The 10,615-nt window shown below is 34.4% G+C and overlaps 1 long non-coding RNA gene across 1 annotated transcript; it reads left to right on the top strand.

The window, feature by feature from the left end:
• Positions 1 to 4,051: 4,051 nt before the first annotated feature.
• Positions 4,052 to 5,245, top strand: LOC139891562 (uncharacterized). Its single transcript, XR_011773704.1, has 4 exons — positions 4,052 to 4,160; positions 4,373 to 4,486; positions 4,599 to 4,678; positions 5,035 to 5,245. It is a non-coding gene; the product is annotated as an uncharacterized lncRNA (long non-coding RNA).
• Positions 5,246 to 10,615: the final 5,370 nt, after the last annotated feature.

Below are 10,615 nucleotides of genomic sequence, written 5' to 3'. Positions count from 1 at the left end.
GTGTATACTATCTCGTCTTCGCGCAGTTTTATCGACGAACTACGATATGCTTGTTATGCTCACCTCGAGGCGGAAACTTCTCTCGCATCACACTCGTACTTCCGTTTAAGGAAATCTTTATTCTACATTCTCAATGGAGGGAGAGACTTTTCACGTTATACTAGTATTCGCCACGAGGGTGAATAATCGTAACGAACATTTTCAGAAACCGATAAGAAACTTGTTCCAACAAACGTTTTCAAGTCCTAACAAACTTGTTCGAATATACCTTAAAGAAATGTACCTCGTTTCGGATCGAGATCTTTGTTTCACTTCTAGATTTTGGAGTGCCTTACAAAAAGCCTCGGGACCACGTTTAGACATGAGTACAACACATCAACCACAACCCGAAGGACCAAACCAACATACGATTCAAACCTTGAAAACCGTAATACGAATTTGTGTTATCAACTTCAAATTTACTTGAGAAAAGTATTTGCCTTTAGCCGAATCCTCTTACTACAATAATTTTCATCCGAGTATTAACGCCACACCTTTCGAGAACTCATATAGCCATAATTGTCGTTTTCTTAATCGTTGAACCGAAGTAGGTGACAAGCAAACCACCGGACCCGAACTCATTCATGAAGTAACCGTTAAGATCGTTCCAATCCGAGAAAGGCTCGAGACGGCCCGTAGTCGCCAAAGGAGCTATGCCAATGTTAGACGTAAACCTTTCAAATTCCATGTGGGAAACCGCATAACGTTAAAAGTCGCACCTTGAAAAGGTGTAGTCCGTTTTGGAAACGTAGAAAGCTAAATCCGCGATATTTTTAGTCCTTTTCAAAATCTTGAGGCGTGTTGTGCCCGTTGCTTACCGCTTCAAACTTCCGACTCAAACAAATACCGTTCATCCTACATTATGTGTATCAAACTTAAAGGAGTGTCTTGCGAAACAAGAACTTATTATCCTCTTCGATGAACTTACTATCAACGATAAACTTCACTTACTAGGAGGACCGGTTGAAATTATGGATCGTGAAACCAAACTCTAAAACAACGTAAAATCCCGAATGTCGAAGTTCGTTAAAATGCCCAAGGAAGTACCTTCACCTATTCGTAGAATTTACAACGCAGGATCTCGAGGAAGAAACAACAACTACTACTTCCAACTAAATTTCGGGACGAAATTTCTTTTAAGGTGTGGGTAATGTAACATCCCGCGTTTTTCCGTTAAATTTATTTTTAACACTCTCTCTTTTTTTTAAATAATATCTTTCGTTATCTAAATTCGTACCTTTCGTTAACTAATGTTCTTAATATTTCCGTTATTGGATTATAACACATTCCGTTTACTCTCGCGTGTTTAAAATATTCGTTTGGTAAAATCCCGCACCCGCTTTGAAACTTGAGGGACTAATGTTGTCAAGAGGGCAAAGTGGTGACTAGGTCAACTAGTCAACCACTTCACCTCCTCCATTCATTTAATTTTTTTTTCTCTTTTCCATTTTTCTTTCAACTAATACTTCCATTTTTACATCTTTTTGATCTTCACAAAGAATCATCATCTAAACCCGAATCAAGAAGCAAACATCAAAACAAATTACATATTCGTGATCCTCTCTTCATCCTCTACATTTTGGTACCAATTTCATCTCGTTTGGGTAACATTTCTAAAACTCTAGATTTCTCTAAATTCGTGTTTTTGACTTGAAATGGTGTTAGTTAGTGTCTATGGCTCGTGTATAACATGAATATATGTTTTGTTTGCTCGATTCGTTATTTTGAGTAACTAGTTTGAACATTTGAAAGGGGTGTGCTTAATCTTTGATTTTGGATGAGTTAATGTTGTTAAATTGTTAAAGTTCATGTTTTAATTGTGTTACTAGTATCACTAGCTTCGTTTTGATGCGTAGGTTGAGTAAGAAAACTTCAAACGCATGATTATTGATTTTTGTGAATTTTGATTAGGGTTTGATAGACTTAAAACGAACTTTTGATGTTTCGAATGCCATGAAATGTTATTAGTAAGTGTTTAGTTGTAATGTATGTTTCATTACCTTCAAAACGGCATATCATATGTGTGATTTGGATTTCCGAATCTTAAAATGCATTTTGTAAACTTGAAACGATGATTTTGAACATTTAATGATCACTTAAGATTTCGGCTATTGTAAATGATGTTTTTGCTTGATGAAAAGTGGTTAGTTGTATTCCTTATCAAAATACCTTTCCAACGATATAAGATACTTGTTTTGGATGTTTACGGTTTATGATTTATGTGTATTTGAAGTTGGATTCGTGCTTGAGTGTGAAAACTACCAGACTTGCTGATCAGTTATATGGAGCGGCGCGCCATTTGGGTCTGTCCCAATTACTTTTTGTTTTTCACGTTTTCACCCCCGCTTACTCGTAACTCCGATTAACATGAAACTTGGAAAACATGTTTATATATACTTTTAAATCATGGAAAAATTGTCGGATACCCGACCCGACCCCGTTGACTTTGACTTTGACCAAGTTTGACTTTTAGTCAAACTTAATCAAACACTTATGCAATCGTTTTAATCGTATTTTATACTTGATTCTTGCATGAAACTTGACAACGTGATTCACATGCTATACTAATCGAGTCATAACGAGCCATAGGACTAATTGAACACATTTCGCCCGACCTTGTGTCGTAACCAGTTAATTGATACAACTTACTTGTTTAGGTCAAGGCTAAGCAACTTTCATGCACACGTTTACTTTGTGAAGTACTTTTATACTCGTGCACTCGAGGTGAGATCATAGTCCCATCTTTCAAACAACTTTTATGCTTTAAACTATGGGATGAGAAACATATACGTATCATACTTTTACACTTTGAACACAAGTACGAAAACGAACATTCCACGTACGGGTTTGAACAAAAATCCTCAATTCAATTATCAGTAGTTACACTTGCAGGGTGTAAACGAGAACTTATATTATGTGATCACATGGGCTTGACGAGCCTCATTCGGACGGTTCGCTACCGTTAGCGGATGAAATATATTTTCGAGTATAGTGTATGTTCTAACACTACGTAACAGGGTACAAAACAGTTAAGTTTGATAATTGGGTGCCCGCGAAACAAATAACAACTTTGGAATGCAAATGATTTTGATAATCATCTTATATTAAATCTTGTGGTTCAAATACAACGTTTACTAAAACACCTATGATTTCACCAACGTTTTTCGTTGACAGTTTTCTATATGTTTCTCAGGTTCATACATGGCTATTTGATACATGCTTCGGTGTACACTCATACTTGCTTGGGGTCAAGCATACATGCATACACTTTGATTACTTGTTTGGAGTCAAGCATACATGCATACGCTAGTGATAGCACCTTTGGATTCAAACAAATGTTTACATACTTACGCTATTTATAGCAACTGTGATTTTCAACTTATATTATGTCGCAAGTTACTTCATTTATGCTTTATAACTTTGTAAACTTAAACGTGTTGTCGAACGGTTTGTAAACTAAACCTTGCAAGTCTTGTACTTTTCAAATGAATGCGACATAATTTTGGTCAAACGCGTCTCATATAGGGACTATGACCACGCAACGGGACCTAAGTTAACGGCGCCGTCAATGACGATTTTGTTGTCGGGTCGCTACAGCGAGGTTCGAAAACCTGTTATTACAATTGAGTAAAAGCCGTGTCACTGTAGACCATTTTTATATTCAAAAATGGTATTTTCGTCATTTCATTGCGTCAGATATATTTACTCCATCAGGTTACCTGGAGGCTCCAAATGCTTCATCAGTTTCTTGGTCTTTTCTTCTGCAAGCGACTCAGTCAGAAACACCGTCGTCGTCACAGCCATCGCATATGTGACTTTCGTTTTTGAACTTTCAGGTAACCTTAGCTTTTGTTACGAATTTGTAAAATTAGGGTTTCATTTATTGCTTCCATTGTTATTTTTGATTATTAATACATCGATGTGCACTTTATTAATACCTTGCTTTTTAACTTCATTTTGTAGGGTTTTTTAATCCATAAAGCTAATTGTCGTTTTGTTTTTTTCTAGCTTTTGTTGCTGTTTGAAGACCTAGGTTTTGCTGTTGCGATTTTGCTTCAATTGCAAGTTGTTGCCGCCATCGCCGACGTCGGTGCTATCTCTGGCATCCTAAATGCTCAAGGGTATTTTTCTACTGTGTGCTACTTTTGCAATTTTCATTACACTTTTTTATAAGGTTTCTTTTTTTTTTTTTAATACTTGGATTTGGTTGTTGCTATGCTGACTGTGTTGGTGGAACTTTATGAGACACAGTATATTTTACTGTTTTAGTGACGTACATTTATGTTTATTCAGTAGCTTTGATCATTTATTTATTTTTATGTCGTGATAATAGCTATCTTGAAACGGGGTGAACGTGATTCTGTTACTAATGAGGATGTAATGGACACCTAAGTTGCCTGCTTGTTGTTAGTTCATCTACGCTTTACGTTTTGGGTAGCTGCTTAATGTACGTCTTGCCTTCGATTTTAGTTGTTTCTCTGTTTCTTGCTGTGTTTATTTATATGTTTGGGGTTGCCTTCGATTACATGTTGAAGTCATATTACATGGCTTGTGTTCAGCATATTAGTAACCCGATAACCAAGGACGAAACAAATCGAGCATAGACGGTCCACTGGACAATCAACACTGTAAACCCAAAGTAAGTGTTAAAAACATTCAACATCTTCTTTTTGTAATATATTATAGAACTATATTTTCCTCTTAGAATTTCTGTTCAATCTGTTCTTCATTTTGAAACTGCTGCATCCATCAAAGATTCTGATGTCACACTTACACACCACATTCTTTTGATGAATGTATAAATGTTGAATTTGTAGAATGATGATGTGAAATTAGTAGTTGGATTACCAATAAATTATGGTTCTGAGATGAAATAATCCGTTCAACAGCAATTGTAGCATGTATTTATTTAAAAATTTGCCTACATGTAATTATAGTGGTTTGTTTAGTCATATAATAATGTGTTCTCATCGCTTTTTATTCATGGTGATAAAGGTATAGTTGACAACGAGTCCTCCATGTATAGGTGATGTGAGCCGCCCAAATACGTTGCTATCTAACGAACTAAGGAAATACACATACACATCACTAAACCACAAATCAAACTAAAAGGACTAGAACGCGAGCAAATACTACATCAGGCCATTTTGTACACATTGTCTCCTAAGTTTCCGCATATTTTCAATGCTCTGTATGTAAATATTAGTACCAATTACCAAATCTCACGTTGTTTATGTATTATTTGCAAATTTTCACACCTATTGTTATCGTATGGATGTAAATAATAATACTACATACACAAACCTGATATTACGTGAGTAGAGAAGTACAAATTTAATATCACTTGCAAGTTTTCGCATCTTTTGTAATCGTAGTAAGTGATGCGTTAACATTTTTTCGTTTAATCATTTTCACACATATTTGCATCTTTATAAGTATGCTGTTACTAATGATATTAGCGTTGATATATGTTCATCTTCGTTTGGTACGTTTCGCCTTTTAAATTTATATTCTCAACTTCGGTTTAATTCGCTATCAGGTAAGTGTTCGTTTAACTTTCCTTTCATATTTGTTGGTTTTTTTAATATGTATTATTGGTTTTCGTTGAATTACATTTTATATGTGTGCCACTTGCATTTTGTAAATATCTTATTTTGGTTGTCTTTATGGCATTATCCTCTTTATAAACAATTAAAAATACATGTTATAGACAGCACTTATTGGAGTTATAATGAAGTATTATGTAGCTTTAAACAATTTTCTCCACTTTGTGGGTGATTGTTAGTAAATTGGAATAACCTGCTCCTTTGTCCCAGGTACTGTCGGTGGCGATTCCAGGATTATAATTCAATGGAGTCCCGAAATTTTTTTCCAGTACTAATTATATTAGATTGCTATTTTAGTGATAGTTTACCTTCAAAAAGATTATAAATTCGAAAAATATATAGGTCCGAGTAGCATAATTTAGCGGTGTCTTATACAATTCAAAAGGAAAACTATAGATTTGAAAAATATACCGGGGTCATACATTTAAATTTAGTAGTGTCCTATACAATTTACAGAGTATTTTCTACTAAAAATTTTCAAACTAGCGGTGTCCCATGACCCCACGGGTCTATACATAGAAACGCCTCTGGGTACTGTCTTCTTTTTTCAGGTGTACATCGAACATAACTTCACCTATATTTTCCTTTTGGTTGTTGCAAGGTTACTTTCTCAATTGTCAATTGTTGGTGATGTCATTGTTGAGTAAGTATTACTTTTTGGTTTGTTTTCCATGTTTCAGGTGATTACTTGCTTCATATGTTGTGTAGTTGTTTAAAAACCTACAACTGTCGATCATTGTGTTTTTACACTTTGTTTGATTATTGTTCTTTTGTTTGTAGGAGTTGTTTATTTTAGGTCTCTTCCAACAGGAGTTTTGTAAGCAGCATTCTTTGTCGTTAGATTCAACCTCAAGTCGCTTACCTGACGTAATATCAGGTTTCTCTTTGTATTTATTTTAAATTTTTGGTATTAATGTTGTAGATTATGTAATTTAGTTGTTCTCTTCACTACTATTGAGAAATATGTCGAAGGTATGTTGATGCTACTTTCGTTGTCAACACGCCTTCCTCATCTTCTAAGAACATTTTCAGTTAGAATTTGATACAGTAATTTTCCTAACATCTACTTCCACATGAGCCTGTCAGTGGCTAGAATCAATGACCCAAGATTTGGAAGTCAATAAGAAGAACTAGTTGACTACCAATTGTAACACCTTTTGTAAGCACTTTTGTAAACAATACACACCCTTGTAAAGCCTTTATGATATGGAAACAATACACACTTTTGTAACACCTTTTGTAAGCACTTTTGTAAACAATACATACCTTTATGATATGTAAAGCCTTTAATAAGTACTTTCGTAAACACGTAGCGGAATGATTTTACCCCGCAACGCGCGGTCAACCAAATGCTTGTTGATATGGAAACCAACCATTGGCGCGTGTACTCCACGATCGAAATTTGATTATATGTGCCTAGTCAATCAGCATGTCAAGTTGCACAGTTACAGTTATGGTAATTATTACAATGCACGTGCGTTCCAATAAAAAATGCAAAGCTGTTTTTACCAATTGCAAAGGTTTTCGCGCAAAAATACATCATTTCTCTTTTTAAGTTTGACATGCTAAAATTATTGTGTTAACATATTAAACTAGGGGGACTTGATACGTATTTGCTCCCAAGAAGTATGAATGTATGAATGTGTAGTCGTATAGAGTTCTTAAAACATAACCAGCCCAAACACTATTAGTTTGCACTCGAATCAATTTAAAACCTATATGGTCTAAATTAGGCTCGATCAACGACCTATTATAATTAAAGATGTTTTGGAACATGAATCTTAATAACGTTAACCTTGGTTTAACATATGTGGGACCGTATTCTCAAATTATTACTTTCCGGCATCAGCGTTAAAAAATTGATGTGAAATAGTAAGCTATGATAAATTCGGGAATTTCGTTCCTAGGGATAGCAACTATTACCTTATTCTAGTAACTAATAACATGCAAATTTAACTAGAACTATTTAAACAACAATTATGGGGGTTTTTCGTTTAATGACCAAAATGTTAAAGACAAGATTTAATTTAAAAATACTTTTATAACAAAAGCAAACAAATAATTTAGACCAATAATAAGGTCTAAACAAATATGTTTACTTAGAAACTACACCTCTAACGAATATGACCGAGAACTTCTACGATGGTCCCCGTTAGTAACTCTAATCTGACTGTTAAAAAAAAGTATTACTCTATCAATTAACATGTACAATTAATTAGGATAGGACGGATATAGTAATATAATATAATATGTTGCAGCTAATTGGTTTGTGTGTCCCACATCGGATATGAGAAAAACAAATGCTTGTATATAAGTTTAAGGGAATCTCCCTCTATCACCAATTGATTTTAAGAGTACTAGGAAACTCTTGAGCTTTATGCAGGACATGTTGGTGGATCTAAAAACGATCCAACAAGTGGTTTTAGAGCTAGGTTGCACGAGTGTAATCATTGTGGTAGCGGTGGTTTAAATCGGGGTGACTGTGGACGTGATCAAGTTAAGAGGTCGGATGTCCCGAAAAGTCGAGATGTAAATGAACGAGTCTGGGGTAACAAAAAGTAACGTTATATGATATGAGTGCAAAAACAAACCAATTAAGGGGTGATTTTTGGAGCTAATTGGTTTGTGTATCTCACATCGAATATGAGAAGAAACAAATGCTTTTATAGAGAAGCAGAGCCATTTGGTCATAAATGGTGGCACATGGCCCCAGCCTAACTGGCTGAACCACTATAATTTATGTTGGGCTTTACATAGAGTAATACGATGATTTTAATAATGTGCAACCATAAGTTTTAAAGGTGCATCAAAATTTAGGTCTAGCTCATATTATAACCGTATTAGTTCAGCCCACTATAAGATAAAAGTCCGCAAAGTAAAGTTATGTCAATTTATTAGTAGAAAAGTTAAAAGCCCATTACCTATTAAGTGGGAAAAGGCTACTTACGCGGTACTATTTTAGCTATAAAAAAAAAAAAAAAAAAAAAAAAAAAAAAACCTTGATGTAGGTACAAATGTACAATATGCATATCGCGTACGTACTTAATTGATGTTTTTATAGATTTATGCATTATGCATATTGATTAACTCGTATCTAATATTTTGTGTTTATAATTAATTATAGCTTGTTAATTAAATTTTTATGATTATTATTTAGTGTCACCGATCCCCTAAAATCATGTATATAAGCTTAACGAAACCTCTCTATCATCAAATAAATTTTTTTTTTTTTGCGAGAAAACTCTCGTATTAACGAGCACATTGGCTCCCCGCGTAGAAGGTAAAACTTCGAATAATTAAACCCTCCGAACGCTAGACCTGGTACATGGTGAATTGTACATTATGTGCACCCTCTAGTCACACTTTATTTTAAACAATTTAGTATTGTCAGAAATTGAAGTCGAGTGATGTGTTTCATTGGAGAAACATTTTGGTGGACCTAAACACAATTCGACATAATTTATTTACCTATATACTAAAAGTTACCAGAATTTGGTCGCTTTAATTTTACCTCTTTTGAGTTTGCGTTCACACTACAAACGGTCTCTCAACTTCCGCTCAAATTACACAACGACCCCTCAACTTTACTTTTTTTCAGGGGTAGAAAGTGTAAATATATAATTTTATTAAAATAAAAGAAATTAATTCCACCCGAATTTATAACGGGCCCTATCTTCTCGCTCGGTGGGAGTTAAATTTTTCCGAGACCACCGTTCAACTCGAAAAAATCCGATGAACACAACGCGACTAAGTATACGCAAAACGAACATCGTTAAAAATTACTAAATAACGGACCCTATATTCTCGCTCGGTGCGAGTTAAATTTTCCCGAGTCCACCGTTCAACTCGAAATAATTTTACGAACACAACGCGACTAACTATACGCGAAACGTACATCGTTAAAAAAACACTAAATATTTTGTGCTATATTTAATACATATACATACACGTCCAACAAACAACCCAACCTACTAGATATATTATGTACCAAACAACGTATATCCAAATTCGACCGCGCGTTGAATACAACCCCAGCAACGCGCGGTCGAATTTTTTTCTAGTATATACTATTTCTTATTATTACGGAGTACAATAATTACACTTTGCTATTTTATTTTATTTTTTAAATAAAAAGAAGAAAAAACTATTATGAAACGTTTACTTACACGACACGCACGTTTCATCAAATGCTGATGCACCCTCCTCCACCGACGCTCCAAGATTCCAAACCAAATACTACAATATATAAAATATAAAATTCTAAAATAAATACACTACATATAAATAATAAATAATAAATATAAATAAGCAAATGAATTTTACTAACGACATGTTCAAAGATTATCATTAACATACTTTCAATTATACTTTAAATTTAAATTATTGCATATGATCATTATCGACGGTTGTCAATATGTACAATACTTTGAAATGATCTTCGTTAGAAAAATCATAAGTAAATAATACTTACTACTTAAATCGAAGCTTTTTGAACCATGATTATAATTAATATCTATGAACGGAAAGATGGGTTGGGTAATTCGAATATGAGACCCGATTATTATGTTAATAATTTTCCATGGAGAAGTACTATTAACATTAACAAGGACATGACAAAATGCAATTTTTAACTTTATTTTATCTTTTGAGAAATTAATTGGTGACGGCAGGAAGACTCTACTATGGAAAGATTGTTGGCTAGGTGAACTGCGGCTCAAGAACAGATTTACGAGATTAGTCATATTGGAGAAGAACAAGAAAGCTAGCATCAACGAGAGGCTAAGGTGGACACGCTCTAATGTGGAGTTTAATTGGAGTTGGATATGTGCTCCCGCAGGCATGAGTGAAAGTGAGCTTGCTGACATGATTCATGTGTTGGGTACTACTATTTACAATCCTCAAAAAAGAGATACATGGAAAGGTTAGAAATTTAGGAATCAATCAACAAAAGTGATTGATCACAACCACTA

This window comes from Rutidosis leptorrhynchoides, chromosome 2, assembly GCF_046630445.1.
Source record: "Rutidosis leptorrhynchoides isolate AG116_Rl617_1_P2 chromosome 2, CSIRO_AGI_Rlap_v1, whole genome shotgun sequence".
In the NCBI taxonomy this organism is placed as follows: domain Eukaryota; kingdom Viridiplantae; phylum Streptophyta; class Magnoliopsida; order Asterales; family Asteraceae; genus Rutidosis; species Rutidosis leptorrhynchoides.
The sequence above is the reverse complement of the archived record's forward strand: the minus strand, read 5'-3'. Positions and strand labels throughout refer to the sequence as shown.